We start from the raw sequence: 16,923 nt of genomic DNA on the forward strand, positions 1-16,923 counted from the left end.
GGGTGAAGCAGAAAGATAAGGTGGCGCTGACAAAAAGAAAGGTTAAGATACTAAGATTTTCTTTGGGAGTGACCAGAACAGACTGATTAGGAGAGAGTATTTCACAGGTACAATGCAAACTTTGAGAGACAAGGTTGAGATTGGAAATGTGTAGGAGGGATAATGGATATACTGGACAAAGGATGCTGAATATGGAGCTCCAGTCAGGAGGAGAAAAAGACATCTGAAAAGATTCACGGAGGTAGTGAAGAAGAATGGTGTGACAGAGGAGACGAGACAGGATGAGATGGAGGCCGATGATGCGCTGCGGTGATTCCTAAAAGCAGCAGCTGAAAAAAGATGAGCGTGGCAGTGATGGCGGGGGTGGGCTCGGTTTCAGCGTTTCCATGGATGCACATGTGTGTGAGAATCAGCAGCAGTGACACTTCAGCATTACTGACGGTGGTCTCAGAAGGATAAAGGTGAAGGATAAGGTTGTGTTTTCATGTTGTAGGAGATGATCTTCAGTGATGACAAAATAAATATTGTAAAAAACTCCATGGTCTGAAACATTAATCAATCATTACTTTAGATGTTAGATGAGCTGTATATGCATTCCAGATTGATCTGTAGTTTAGAATTTGATATAAGCACTTATTATTGGGGAGTTCTTCATACTGCACAAAATATGAAGAGAATCTAAGGTTTAGTAAGTAAAGTAAGTAAGTAAAACTTTATTTATATAGCACCTTTTAAAATAAAAATCACAAAGTTCTTCACAGAAGCTGTGATGCCTCAAAGGCATTTATGTCATTTATCTTTAATGTTTGCTTTAAAATAATTCTTTTGTATGTCTTTAAGTTAAAAAGAACAGTAAAAAGAGTTAAAAAATGTTAAGAAGCTTTAATTTTGAAGGTGAACTTGCTAGTAACCTCACTTCCTGGTGGGTTACCTGTATTGCTTCATTTCCTGTTTAATTCCTCTTCCTGGTTGCTCTAAGAGGGAGAGTGACATGCGGTCTTGCTCTGAGGCTTATCCACAGCCATCCACTTGGGAACATTGTTCAGGCAACGCCGTAAGTGTATGTATTTCATGATGAAGGTGTTAAAAAGGCATAAATAGCGGTATTTGTTAAAAATTATATTTTATTTGTGATTCATGGAGGTTGATTTGTACATGTTAAAAAAGGCGGTTTTGATGATCATTACCATTGCTAAAGCTAACATGAAGGTGTAAGGTCACATTTTGAGTTATTTCGTGATGCAATATTTATGTAAACGATAATTTTTTCTATTCTGTATTTCTTTTCAACTACAGTTTTCACCGCTTGTCAAATGAAGATTCTGAGTAAAAAGTCAACTCTACTCGGACTCGTGTATTCATTGACAGAGGTTTAGCTTGGTGTTTAATCAGAGTTGCTACACTCTGCAACAGAACACTACAGAAGCTAAAACCTAAAAATAAAAATCAACCAAAAGCAAGTTTAAAAAGATGAGTTTTTAGCTGTTTTTTAAAAGCGACCACTGAGTCCACAGATCTCAGGCTCAAAGGGAGAGAGTTCCACAATCTGGGGGCCACAGTTACAAAAGCTTTGTCGCCTTTTGTTTTCAGCTTCATGTGTTGGACAGCGGGCGAGCCCTGGTCACATGACCTCAGGGACCTGCTGGGAATGTATGGATGTAAAAGTTCACTTATATATGTTGGTGCTTGTCCATGCAGAGCCCTGAAAGTCAAGGTCAAAACCTTAAACTGGATTCTGAATTTAACGGGGAGCCAGTGCAGCTGGATCAGCAGGGGTGTGACAGGGGAGGACTTGGAGGACTTGGTCGGAAGCTTTGCAGCAGCGTTCTGAACTTGCAGATGCTCCAAAGAGGCTTTACATAAACAAGTAAACAAAGAATTACAATAGTCCAGACGAGATGAAACAAATGCATGAATAACAATTTCTAATTTGGAGCGCGATACAACGGGACTCAGCTTAGCAATGTTTCTCAAGTGATAAAAACAGGAGCGAACCAGAGATTTTACATGAGCATCCAAAGTCAGAGCTGAGTCAATGCTAACACCAAAGCTCCTGATAGACGGTTTTGCAAATGTAGCAAGTGGACCCAAGTTTTCCATAACACTAGGTACAACATTTTTAGGAGCACAAACAAGAACTTCAGTCTTCTCCTCACTTAGTTGAAGAAAGTTTCCAGCCATCCAACATCTAATGGAGTCTATGCACTTGTGCAAAATCTGTAGCTTGGAAACATCGTGGGGCTTAAAGGAGATATATAACTGAATATCATCTGCATAGCAGTGATACGAAATGTCCTTAAAAGTGCTCAATAAGTGTTGAAGAGGAAGTAAATACAGTAAGAACAATACAGGCCCCAAAACTGAACCTTGTGGCACACCGTAGGCAAGAAAAGTAGAAGAGGAACTGTACTTAGAGTTAGCCACAGAAAAGTTCATGCAAATAGGATTCAAACCAGTCCAAAGCAGCTCCTGATATACCCACCCAGTGTCTCAGCCTATCTAGCAGAATATGATGGTCCACAGTATCAAAGGCGGAGGTCCAACATCAACAGAACGGAGCATTCTCCTGCATCACATCTCATCAAAATGTCGTTGGAGACTCTAAGAAGTGTAGTTTCAGTAGAGTGACCCTACGAAAGCCAGATTGGAATTTATCCAGAATGCTGTATTCATCAGTCATGTGACTGTCATAGTGTGTACCAGTCACCACATCTTCTGTTGCATGGACAGGGCCTCGTTCCTCCTTCTGTTTCCCACCTTTGACTCCAGCACACCTGTAGATAATGAATTCACCTGTTGGCAGTCCTGACATGAATGGCCGGCTGTTAAGATGCTCCTCAGTTGATTCCTCTCGGTTGTCTGTATGAGTTACTGTGAGAGTTTCCCCTGTGAGAAGATAATCTGTGGACAGCCCTGGACCCACTAACTAACACTCCCTCTGCTGTAAGCATTGTTCTTGCTTCACTGTGACTGAACTTCAGCACATTGAGTTGATTATGCACCATCGATCATGGCAGATATTAAACCACATAGACGTAGGGTTAGAAAGGATGTTGTTGATATTACATTTCAAACAAGGTTTTTCAAAGAATTTGCACAAACTATAACTGTTAGCATAGTGTTAGCCTGAGCATCCTGAAAAAGTCGCTCCAATTGAAGAAGGCAACTGGTGGAAAGCCCCTCGTAATAAACCCGACGTGGGGGTTGTCCCCTTGGAGGTGGTCTCGGGGACATACACACCATTGGTGCTGAGGCAGGTAAACCTCTGTGAGACATCGCTCCACGGCATCATGGTGTGAGCTATGGAGGAAGAACTCTCCCATGAATGCTAATGATCTTTATTATTGTCATAAATGCTGACCTTGCTGGATGATTCATAAATGTGCTCCTGGACTCTTGGAAAGCTCCACTACTCCGAGTTTCTCCATCTTTGAATAATGATTTCTAAGCAGCCTGCTTCACTTTGCCAGAGAGGTCAGGTGTTTCTTTCAGGTGCATCAGTAATCAGGCCTGTTAGCAAAGCTGAGATTCAACGAGCTGTGAATAAGAAATTAGGATCTGTTAGGATCTTATCAATTTTATTTGGTTTTATATTAGAAAGACAATTATTTATTGTATTCACCTTTCTAGCTTTTAACATAATGTAATGAAAACCTCTATAAACAAAAAAACAAAGTATGAGCAGAGGGTGGATAAACTTTGTGTTAATAATGTTTGACATGGCTTTGACGTGTGTGGCAGATTCGCTGTGTATATATGTTTGAAATTTGAATTCATGTGGAGCCCAGGCATTGTTATTCATTCAGTATTGATCACAAATTACGATTAACATTTGTTTGTATCTGAGTCAGCGTTAAATTTACAAACTCTGCATCCAAAAATAAGAAAGTTCCATCAAAGCTCCAACACAGGATTTTATGAGATTTCACTCTGATCTGTCAGAAACTGCACATGAATAATGATCCCAGGTATTCTTGCTCTTACTCAGTACATCTCTGACTCACACTTCAGGTGCTGGCTTTCTGTGCCACGCTGTGACTCTCAGTAGCTTCAGGTAAATCCAGGTTTCAGAGGGAATGCATGAAGCTTCAGTTAGAAATGTCATTTATCAGGTAAATATTCTTCATCTTACAATCATAACTGCAACAGAAGAAAACAAACATAACCCGTGCTCTGGATTTACGTATCCTCACACTGGCGATCAGCCCGTCCATCAGGGTTGCAGCCATGTTTGCCTCTCATGCATGTGAGTATAAACACTGGGAAGTACAAAGCACCATTTAAGTTGCAGTGCAGAGTGGCAGTGAGACGTCACAGGTGAGTAACCGGTGGCCCCCCTCAGGCACTCACCCCTGCAGGTTGCCTCCCCAGGTGGGCGGTCTTTAACCATATCAATGAACTATTGTTAAGCTGTAATTCTAACTGGAGCACCGTGGTGGCGGTGAGTCTTGTTCTTTGAAGCAAGTGTTTAATTACAGAATTGGTGTTCCAAGTCCTGCCACGTCACTCGGTGTTGTCTTTCTGCAGCTCTCTGTCATTTGCTGTTATTTTGTTTAATAAAAGCTTCTTTTATAAAATAGCCACGCCTCTGTCTTTAATATAAACCCAGTGTGCTTTTGTGACTGTAAAAACATTTGCACTAATGTCATATTTCCTCTACCCCAGCTGGTGTTGTCAGCACCATTTAGGTGCCTTCACTGGTTTTCTTTCCTCACTGGTTTTCCTCCTTCACGCCACCACAGTATGACGTCAGCGAGTGTGTACAGACAGTCACAAATCAGCCTTGAATCGTCTTCAGACTGTGCAGAAAGCTGCAGCACGTCTCTTAACAGGCACCAAGAGAAGATCTCATATCACTCCAGTCTTGGCCTCCCTTCACTGGTTGCCTGTAAATTTTAGGTTTCATTTTAAAATTTTAGTTCTAGCCTTTAGGGCCCTACATGGTCAGGCTCCTCAATATTTACCTGACCTGCTGAAACCACATTCATCTTCTCGGGCTTTAAGGTCATTAGATCAGAGACTGCTGGTGGTACCGCGCACTCGTTTTAAAACTCGTGGTGATTGGGCCTTTCAGACGGCGGCACCACGGTTGTGTCTGTCTCTTCGCTGCATGGACTCCATTGATTCTTTTAAGAAACAGCTGAAGACATTTTTATTTAGAAAAGCATTTGATTAATTTCTTCTTATGCTGTTTTTATAGTTTTATAGTTTTACATTGTTTTATTTGCTGTTATATTGTTTTATATTTCCATTTCCTGTGTTGTAAAGCACTTTGTGATTTTTATCTGTGAAAAGCGCTATATAAATAAATTCTACTTACTTACTTACATACAGACGTACACTGTAGGTGTCCTTTTATCCAATCAGATATCAATACTTAAAACAATATAGAACATAAAAACTGTAAAAACAATGCTGCTAATAAATACAAATATGATAACAAGGAATAAAGCTGCGTCTAAAAATCTGTGTTATTTATTACTGATGCTCAGGAAAACACAGACATGATATTTAAAAATAAGAGGTGCTGGGATCTCCAGGAATGGTGAGAGAACTTTCTGGAAAACTGACTGGTCATGTAGTCTGGATGTTAACCTACTCTGGAGCAGGATAGGGTCGCAGCATAAGTAACCATGGTGATTTACCCCATTTAGGGTGGATAACTGTCTTTTTGTTTTGTTAAGGAACACTAGGGAACATTAGAACCTCCTGTTTGTTTGTCACTGCTGAAGCGAATGAATCTTAAATTATTCTGCTTTGCTGACCTTCCTTTCAGAGCTGTTGGAGTTCGGAGCCTCATTTTATGTAAAAGTTATTCTTAGGCCAGGGACATAACACTCATGATAGCATCACCCTTACCGGCAAAACCAGCAGCTTCTACGAAACACTGAAGTTTCTGTTGTGTTGTCATTTGTGGAGCATTTACATTTTATACTCCACTGTATTAAATAATGGCAGCAAAGTCCTGAGGAGTCAGTGGAAAATGGAGGTCTAGGCAATCCACACCTACGCCCTGCTGGGATAATACGCTGATCAAGGAGAAGATGGCATCGAGACCAGGAAGCTCTTACCATAAATGGAGAGTTTGACCCAATCCAGCACCTTGAGACTGTACGCTAAGAGGAAAGAAGGTGTCCGAATCACTATCCAGGACGAAACGGCAATGATCCATGAGTACATCAAGAAGATGGCCACAACTGAGTGTGCTTGGTGAAAGCTTCAGGCAGCAGAAAGACGAGGAGCAAGAACGGGAACCATCATTGAAGGAAAATGCCCCGGCATAGCGTGTACATCCGGCAGATAGAAGAAGTGGCTGGACTACAGAGGCACTAATCATGGCAGCACAGGAATAAGCTACAACATGCTGGAGCTTTGGGTCTACCACCCAGGTGTAGGGTGGGCAAAGATGCCCCTGAAACAGTCCAGCACATAACAACATGTGGCCGGCACAGTGTACAAGAACATCTGTGCTGAGCGTGGCCTGGAAGTCCAGAGGTCGGAATGGGGGACGTCCCCTAGGGTGGTGGAGAGAGACCGAGCTAAGACCCTGTGTCCAGATACAGACGGACAAATGGTGGTGGCTAACAACTGGGAAGAGTAGTGTTGGAAAAGAGGGGGCAGACGATCCAAGTGAATAAACACAAAACATTCTCATGAATATCTACGTTCATGCCCATATGGAAAAGGAATAGTAAAAACTTACATGATTTACTCATGAAAGTGGCCACTTTCTCATTACTTTCATATATTGTTTTAGTAAGTATCCAAAACTATTTTGGATACTTGAATGAAATGAGAGAAGTTTCATTATATAATTTTTCAAGGGATTTTATATCTGTTTTCACTCTTCTATGCTTTTCATACAAGTTTCACACAAGACAGATACAAACTTTATAAGATTTATATATATCTTTTCCGTATGGGTGGGGAAAAGCTATTTGAATATGATTACACTGAAATATAACAGCTCATTTTAAACATAATAGGAATTCATTAACGGTTAATCAGAATTGATATTCATATCACTGATGTCATGTATTTACTGAATATAATGTTAAGCTTTGATAATATTGTATTCATAGATATGATGTATTTCAGCCCTGCTTTGAGATCAGCCTTACAAATTCTTCTGTGAAAAATGGATTTTGAGTACTCAGTCTTCATTTCATTACCTTTTATTTTTATAAAATTCATTTTATATGAGGTTAAGATTTTTGGTTGTGTGCTTAGTGTGTTTGCATGAGTGTTTTGTTTTTACCTGCCCGGGGATTGCACATGGAAATTAGCTGGTAGCTAAAACTGGTACAAAGCATTTGTTTTTCCCCCTTTGTGATTAATGTATTTTGTACGAAGTCCCTGAAAGAAATAAACACTTAACAAACAAATGGCTGCTTAGTGGTTTGGTGAATTAGGGCTATACAGTACTTGCCGTGTTATTGACAGGAGATCTCATTACAACAAAGAAGCATGCACAGATTTAGCACAGAGCTGCAACAGACTTCTCATGGACTGGCTGACAATTTAAAGTGGCTATGGAAACAGAATAGATGCACCTCTATAGCTGAATCACATGAATATATGTTGCTGGATTAAAAAGTATAAACTCCAGTTTCCTTTTAATAATTTTCCTTTTTTAGTCCCAGTTTGATAAAAGTATCAAATCTAAATGTTTATGAAGAGCTCGTGGTTTGGGTTCACATCGTTAACTAAATGCTAAAAGGCAAACTTCTTAAATCAGTAACAGGCTTCCCATCTGCTTTCATAATGACTATTGTGATTGGTGCTGCAACAGCAGCTTCTGTTTCAGTAGTGGAGGACGTCTTTCAGCCTAGAAGAGTCAAAGCATCCGTAATGTAATAACTGCTCACAAGCGTAACCTGCCTGCTGAGTAAGCTGCATGTAGATACGATAATAGCAAAAGATCAGCGTCAATTAACAGAGACACATAAAACATCGTGAAAGAGCTGCTCATTTAACGGGAGTCCTTTAGCAATCTTTTTCATTACGTTGCTGCTTGGTGCACTTTGTCCACTGATGGTCAGACGTGATTGTTGCCATTCATCATTTTCCACCTGCCTGAGCCTGAGCCACATTCATCACTTCCCACCTGCTTGAGCAGAACTAGCCTGCAGAATCACAGAGCCCAAGTGGGAAACGGAAAATCACAGTGATTGAACGTCAAGGGAAGCGGATGTCAAACTGCTATTGGCCTGGAATGACACACAGGCCCCTTGCTTTCTCCTGTCACTTTAAAGTGGTAAGTGACCTTCAAAATAGAAACACTACACCATTACTGCTGTACTGTGACAGTCTGATGGTGAACGCTGACAGATGAGCAATGGGGCGCTGAGGCCGTCGGAAAGCAGCTGGATTATTAGGTGTGACCATGAAGACCTTGATGAACCTGGTACAGTAAAATCCAACATGCATCTCTAGCTGAATGGGTTTGTTTGTTTGTTTGTTTGTGCAAAGAAACAAAAAATGGACTACTGCTATGGTGATTAATATGATCATCACTTTAAACGTATCGTATGTGTTAAAAGAATCACCTGACATATTAACCTTACTGGACTGGTTCTGGATTGTAAATCGACTGGTTCTAGATGGTAAATGGACTGGTTCTGGATTGTAAATGGACTGGTTCTGGATTGTAACTGGACTGGTTCTAGATGGTAAATGGACTGGTACTGGATAGTAAATTGACTGGTTCTAGATGGTAAATGGACTGGTTCTGGATGGTAACTGGACTGGTTCTAGATGGTAAATGGACTGGTTCTGGATAGTAAATTGACTGGTACTGGATAGTAAATTGACTGGTTCTGGATAGTAAATTGACTGGTTCTAGATGGTAAATGGACTGGTACTGGATAGTAAATTGACTGGTTCTGGATGGTAAATGGACTGGTTCTGGATGGTAAATGGACTGGTTCTGGATAGTAAATGGACTGGTTCTAGATGGTAAATGGACTGGTACTGGATAGTAAATGGACTGGTTCTGGATGGTAAATGGACTGGTTCTGGATGGTAAATGGACTGGTTCTGGATTGTAACTGGACTGGTACTGGATGGTAACTGGACTGGTTCTAGATGGTAAATGGACTGGTACTGGATAGTAAATGGACTGGTTCTGGATAGTAAATGGACTGGTTCTGGATGGTAACTGGACTGGTACTGGATGGTAACTGGACTGGTTCTAGATGGTAAATGGACTGGTACTGGATAGTAAATTGACTGGTACTGGATAGTAAATGGACTGCTTCTGGATGGTAAATGGACTGGTTCTGGATTGTAAATGGACTGGTACTGGATAGTAAATGGACTGGTACTGGATAGTAAATTGACTGGTTCTGGATAGTAAATGGACTGGTTCTGGATGGTAAATGGACTGGTTCTAGATGGTAAATGGACTGGTACTGGATAGTAAATTGACTGGTTCTGGATAGTAAATGGACTGGTTCTAGATGGTAAATGGACTGGTACTGGATAGTAAATTGACTGGTTCTGGATTGTAAATGGACTGGTTCTGGATGGTAAATGGACTGGTTCTAGATGGTAAATGGACTGGTACTGGATAGTAAATTGACTGGTTCTGGATAGTAAATGGACTGGTTCTAGATGGTAAATGGACTGGTACTGGATAGTAAATTGACTGGTTCTGGATGGTAACTGGACTGGTTCTAGATGGTAAATGGACTGGTACTGGATAGTAAATTGACTGGTTCTGGATAGTAAATGGACTGGTTCTGGATGGTAACTGGACTGGTTCTAGATGGTAAATGGACTGGTACTGGATAGTAAATTGACTGGTTCTGGATGGTAACTGGACTGGTTCTAGATGGTAAATGGACTGGTACTGGATAGTAAATTGACTGGTTCTGGATGGTAAATGGACTGGTTCTGGATTGTAACTGGACTGGTTCTGGATGGTAACTGGACTGGTTCTAGATGGTAAATGGACTGGTACTGGATAGTAAATTGACTGGTACTGGATAGTAAATTGACTGGTTCTGGATAGTAAATGGACTGGTTCTAGATGGTAAATGGACTGGTACTGGATAGTAAATTGACTGGTTCTGGATTGTAAATGGACTGGTTCTGGATGGTAAATGGACTGGTTCTGGATAGTAAATGGACTGGTTCTGGATTGTAAATGGACTGGTTCTGGATGGTAACTGGACTGGTTCTAGATGGTAAATGGACTGGTTCTGGATAGTAAATGGACTGGTTCTGGATAGTAAATGGACTGGTTCTGGATTGTAAATGGACTGGTTCTGGATAGTAAATGGACTGGTTCTGGATTGTAAATGGACTGGTTCTGGATGGTAACTGGACTGGTTCTAGATGGTAAATTGACTGGTACTGGATAGTAAATTGACTGGTTCTGGATAGTAAATGGACTGGTTCTAGATGGTAAATGGACTGGTACTGGATAGTAAATTGACTGGTTCTGGATTGTAAATGGACTGGTTCTGGATGGTAAATGGACTGGTTCTGGATAGTAAATTGACTGGTTCTGGATTGTAAATGGACTGGTTCTGGATTGTAAATGGACTGGTTCTGGATGGTAACTGGACTGGTTCTAGATGGTAACTGGACTGGTTCTAGATGGTAAATGGACTGGTACTGGATAGTAAATTGACTGGTTCTGGATTGTAAATGGACTGGTTCTGGATGGTAAATGGACTGGTTCTAGATGGTAAATGGACTGGTACTGGATAGTAAATTGACTGGTTCTGGATGGTAACTGGACTGGTTCTAGATGGTAAATGGACTGGTACTGGATAGTAAATTGACTGGTTCTGGATTGTAAATGGACTGGTTCTGGATGGTAAATGGACTGGTTCTAGATGGTAAATGGACTGGTACTGGATAGTAAATTGACTGGTTCTGGATGGTAACTGGACTGGTTCTAGATGGTAAATGGACTGGTACTGGATAGTAAATTGACTGGTTCTGGATTGTAAATGGACTGGTTCTGGATGGTAAATGGACTGGTTCTAGATGGTAAATGGACTGGTACTGGATAGTAAATTGACTGGTTCTGGATGGTAACTGGATTGGTTCTTATATAAGGCTTTTCTACTCTGTCTGAGCACTCAAAGCACTTTATACAACTAACTCATTCACCCAATCACACCCATTCACACAAGCACCCTGATATATGATGCAGAATATAAAAACCTTATTTTACAGAGGTGCTCGTATTGTTCCCAAGAGCACTCTGTTACATATGCATTTCTAGTGCTTTCATTTGAAATGGAATCAGGCCTGAAGGAAAATCCCTGCTGAGATTTCTCTCACCTTCATTTTTCAGCACACCTTCAAGGAACTAGTGGAGTCCACACCTCAGTAGGTCAGAGCTGTTTGACCAGTGGGGACAAAAACTATATTAGGCAGGTGGATAAAATGCTATGCCTGATTAGTTTGTTGGAGCAGCGTGGCTTTGTAGCAGCAGAGTGTTGAACTGGCCTGCCTGTCTGAACATATCTGGCATGTTGTAGCATGAATAATACGCCAAAGATCCAGCACTGCTGAGCCAGTACATTCAGTAATATCCTGTATTATTTACACTGGGACAACATTAGTCCAGTAACTACGACCTGTTACTGCCCTGGTATTCAAAATTCAGAGTCATCACCAGCAGCGTCACTCTGAAGTGCTGCACTGTACGTTTGTAAGTTTTCTCCCCAACAAACAACAATGTCTACAAAACGTTTTGCACCATCAGAGGCTCCTGTGGTAGCACCCAAAGGCAAAGGAAGATGAAGGTTACTTTTAAAATGTATTCCACTACAGATTACAGATTACATACCTCGAAATGTATTTTGTAACGTATTCCATAGGAGCCCAGCATGAGTAGAGGGGGCAGCACAGACTACACTGCCCATGAGGCTACATGCTTTAAGTCTGTAACACTCTGCCTGTTGCCTTCATATTAAATCATTTTTAAAAATATTTCTTCACATCATTATGCGGGCTGCAAGTAGAGGTGACACGGGCTGCGAGACACAGACATTATAATAATTGTAAAAAATAAAGTTGGCTACTTTGCAGATTTCAACTATCGCAGGTTATTTTTAGAACGTAACCCCCCGTGATAAACGAGGGACGAGGTATACGATTAGCTTATTGTATCCTATTTTATTTACATATTACACAACATCCCTATTATTTTTTTTCTCTTTCATGTTTACAGCATAGATGATCTGGTCTATTTCATATACTTTTACAGTTTATGCAACAGTCGACACACTGCAGTGTACTCAGTATTCCCCACCTTGACAGCCAATCCCAGTTGCTGTGGTGTAATATAAATGCCCTCTTGTCACTTATCTTCTTTCCTTTAGAATGATGATGATGATGATGATGATGAAGCACGGGTGTTTGTGCACAGAAGTCCTCAGAAGTCTGACGTATTCAGTCTGTCCACCTGGTTGTTATTTATGGATGTCGGCCATGAGGTTTCTATAATCTTTATTTATGTCTGGTGTGTACTAATGAATATTTAAAGTATTCATGCTGTTATTTTTGAAAGCTTTATGTTTGGTTCTTAAAACCTTTGCAGTGCATCGCGTCTGGACTCACATCCTGGGCCATCTGACCTCAGGAAATCACATGATAAGGTGGGGCCTGGTTTCACAATGAACTCACCCGAAACTCTGGCTGATTGGGACCCACACCCAGTTTCACACCTTGACTCAGGCGATTAGAGGATCATCAGGGGGTCCTTTTGTCCCTCTGTGGGGGGAAACTCCCACTAGGTTTAAATCTGGGACTCTCCACCATTTGACCTTAGAACTGAAGAAGTTTCTCGGATGAAGGTGAAACGTCTTCAAGTAACTTAAAGAAGTCCAGACGCTTTTCTTTCCAAGCTCCTTTGACTACGATGACCTGGATGACTGAGAACCTTCACAGACGTCTGCAAGTATCATTTTCAAAGACCTGTAAGAATTTTGTTGCATTTCTGCTGCTTTGCTCCTACTTTATTCCTGTATTATCATTTTAACCTTTCACTAGGCTTGTTTGTTTGTTTGTTTGTTTGTTTGTTGGTTGGTTTGTTTGTTTGTTTGTTTTGGGGGTGTTGTCATGTGACACAAACATTACTGCAGTAGATTACCACAGCTATCTGAGTCAGGCACTGCAGCTGTGATTGTCTTCATTCTTTCATTTTTTGTGACTTTAATCAATTGTCCAATAAAATATAATTTATCTAGAAATTAAATTAATAAAGTAATAAATTATCATTATTATTATTATTATTATTATTATTATTATTATATAAAATGAATTATACATATAGAAGTAATTAGTCCTTTAATAAATGCCTTTAACAAAGTGAAGTATGGGGAAAAAAGGGGGAAACATAATTCTCTCTTGCATCTCTCCTGTGCCGGTTTCCCATACCTGCAGCTGAGGAATGGCAGAGTACTGACAAGGACACAAACCTCTGTGTTTTACAGCGTTTCCAGTGAGCAATGACCGCTCATCAAGATCAGCCAGAGATCAATCCCATCTAGAGCTGTGGTTGAGGCCAAGATATGGGAACAGACAAAATAATAAATACCTCAATTTCAGGTAGATGATGAATAGAGACCTGTGACAGCGTTCACATTCCCGAGCTGTCCTGTGGCTCGTCCTGCAGAACTGATAAATCCAGCTAAGCAATTTACAGAAACGATACTAATTCACAACAAGAAAATGTATAATCTTAGAAAAATAGAGTATATATGATGTGTCTGTCAGAAAGGGTTCAAGGAAATGACCATTTTCACTTTCTGACTCCGTGTGTCATCGTTGCATTTTGGCTTTTCTTCACTTTATGTTTCATTCAGCTCAGAAACATAGTTTACATTTTGTTAAAGAAGGTAACTTATATCATCATCATATCAACCCTTTGTTCTCATATTAGGACATTCTTTAAAGCTACTTTCTGTTCAAAGGGACTTTGTTACGTTGGTTTATACTTGCCAGATTCAATTAATCCTAAATAGCTAATGAGGAAATAAATAGCTAATTAATCCTAAATGTGGCTGTAGTCATTTGTGCTGTTTTCTATTCTTAACCAGCTTTTTGGAATAATTGTAATTGTGGGTTGACAGTAAAACAGATTAGGAGGTAAAGTCCTGGACACAAAGTCAAACATCATTGAAGACGTGTCTCCTGCATGTAGTCCAGGCATGGGCGGCATGGTGCCACAAATCTGATTCCACCAGCTGTTGTTTTGGCTTTGGACAGCTAATGCAAGTAGAAAAAAAAGTTGTCTCCTCTAAATTGTATCAATGTCATGTGACTTGTGTGACTGGAGACATGACCACGCCCCTTTACATCCTGCCTGCACCACTGGAAGGAGATGTCTGCCTCAAATTTGTACAAGAGAAAGTAAGTAAAATACCTCAGTTAAGAGATATTAATGAAATATTTTGTACATATGTTTTCTAAAGGGTCTACTACTAATATATAATGAGAATTATATGCCTGCCTGAATTAGTGATAGTAAATTTGATTCTTTTTACTGAATCGAGTTTTAATGAGTCACTCACCAAAGTGAATCGAGTTTTTTGAGTCATTTGATTCACTGAGTCAGTCGACCAGAGAGTGCAAAAAATGTACATTTTCACTCAAACTTAATTTGTTTCTCTTTTCATGTAAATCCTACTGCTAAGATGAATGATTCTAAAAGAAAACAACTATTTTATAGAGCAAAAAAGAGCAAAAACATTCTAAAATTAAGCAATTTCCTATCAAAATTGCTTAAAAAACATTTATTTTGTTTATTTTTATTTTATTAGTATTTTTCTTAAATGTGTTAAATATATATGGGCAGCACGGTGGCACAGTGGTTAGCACTGTTGCCGCACAGCAAGAAGGTCCTGAGTTCAATTCCACCATCAGGTCTTTCTGTGTGGAGTTTGCATGTTCTCCCCGTGTTTGCGTGGGTTCCCTCCGGGTACTCCAGCTTCCTCCCACCGTCCAAAGACATGCAGCTTGTGGGGATAGGTTAATTGGAAAATCCAAATTGTCACTAGGTGTGAATGAATGTGAGTGTGAATGGTTGTCTGTCCCTGTGTGTTAGCCCTGCGACAGACTGGCGACCTGTCCAGGGTGTACCCCGCCTCTCGCTCTATGACAGCTGGGATAGGCTCCAGCTCCAGGTTTTAGCTGTTTATTCTTTTACCTTTTGTTTTTTTTTCTTCAAATTTTTTGAAACTGGTTCATGAGGCTGTGAAATCAATATTTAGATTTTAGTCACTAACGGTACCCTACTGCCATGGTTAGCGGGGCAAGCTGTGTTGAATTTAACGACGACCCAAGGTGCTGGCAGCTGAGATACAGGTGAGTTTTATTGAGAAGGTGGTGATACAAACAGAAACAGTGAAGGCATGGAGGAAACTAAGCAAAACCGAACTGGAAAAAACTAACAAAACAAACCTGAAACCTTAACTGGAGACCCGGGGAGATAACACAGGAACACACAGGGAGATACACAGATGATCCAGCAACGCACACGAGGAAACACAGGGCTTAAACACACACAGGGTAATCAGGGAATGGAAGACAGGAGGGAGACATGGCTGGGATTAATTGGACATAACAAGTGTCTCGTTATATGAACAAAATGTTCACAAAAGGCACGGGAGCGCAGGGAAAATTCCAAAACAGGGTTCATAAAACCAAGAAAAACAAAATACCAGAGCTGAGGGAACAGAACGTCGAAAACAAAAGGTCCATCAAAGGCTCAGGAAACGTTCGAAACACAGTTCAGGGGGCTGGCCATGCAGAAGGCAGCAGCGGCTACGCAAGCGAAGGAGATCCAGAGGCCGGCCACGACGGCAATGACACCCAGCCAGTGGCCTGGAAAGCAGTCGGCGAGGTGGCGTAGCAACCACAGGACCAGACGAGGCAGGATCAGACGAGACAGGACCAGCAGGGCAAGCCGTGTTGAATTTAACGAGGACCCAAGATGGCATACAGTATGCACTGCCTTTTTAATGAACGGTTAAAGTCACAAACATTTCAGTTCAGTTTTGCAATTTTCAAGTTTTACCCGACTATTTTTCAGTTCACATGCATTTTCATTACCTCCAATTTTATTATTTAATTATGTTTTTCGAGGTACAGTAAATACTTACCTGCACTGATTTGTGTTCTTGCTGAATAATACTGCACACTCATCTGGCTGTGGTGGTCAGTAAATGTCAGCCTAAGCTATTTCCACAGTGTGAATTCATTGTATTAATTCAGTTCTTATTTTTGTCAATTCAAACATTCGTAGCTCCGTGGTTATTTAGCTGTTTTATGAGACTGTGAAATGCAGTAATTGCATTCTTGTCATTGTTAGTTCCCTTTCAGTGTGCATTGCCATTGTATCTTTATGTATCTAAAAGTTCTGAATACACTTGTAACCATGCCTAGTTATCATATGTCACACATGTCATTGGTATTCTTATTTATTATATGTGCAAATAGGTCAAACTGAACAATTTGTTTAAATGTAGACTATGTGGTTTCCCATCTGCAATTGTTGCCGAGTATAAAACATTTTCACTAACATAACCAACATGAAATAAAAAAATTATAAACATATTAAGTAGGGATGGGTACCGGTATCCGGTGCCATGATGGCACCGGTTCTGACATAAACGGTAGTAACCAGACCGAAAAGCAGCGCACATTTCGGTGCTTTATTTCGGTGCTTTATTTTCCTGAGATGTCACACACTTTGAATTCTAGCCAATCATTTTACGTTTCCGAGGATAGTAGGCGGGCCCTTTTAGAGCAGAGCTACAGATTAAAAATGCCCAAGGCGAAGCGGTCAAAAGTCTGGCTGTACTTCACAGCAAAAGATGCAAACTCAGCAGCTGCAACAAGTGCTTTAAGCTGATACTATGCAAAGGAGGTAACACCTCAAATCCAATGAAACAC

At 40.5% G+C, this 16,923-nt stretch overlaps 3 long non-coding RNA genes across 3 annotated transcripts in view; all 3 read left to right on the forward strand.

The window, feature by feature from the left end:
* The window catches only part of LOC146499972 (uncharacterized), a 233,805-nt gene that overhangs the window by 143,177 nt on the left and 73,705 nt on the right, over positions 1-16,923 (forward strand). The window lies entirely within an intron of this gene.
* The window catches only part of LOC146499974 (uncharacterized), a 52,066-nt gene that overhangs the window by 4,405 nt on the left and 30,738 nt on the right, over positions 1-16,923 (forward strand). The window lies entirely within an intron of this gene.
* LOC146499975 (uncharacterized) lies at positions 135-1,608 on the forward strand. The gene is made up of 2 exons (XR_014869793.1): positions 135-1,054; positions 1,297-1,608. It is a non-coding gene; the product is annotated as an uncharacterized LOC146499975 (long non-coding RNA).

Source organism: Neolamprologus multifasciatus, chromosome 16 (assembly GCF_963576455.1).
Source record: "Neolamprologus multifasciatus chromosome 16, fNeoMul1.2, whole genome shotgun sequence".
Lineage (NCBI taxonomy): Eukaryota > Metazoa > Chordata > Actinopteri > Cichliformes > Cichlidae > Neolamprologus > Neolamprologus multifasciatus.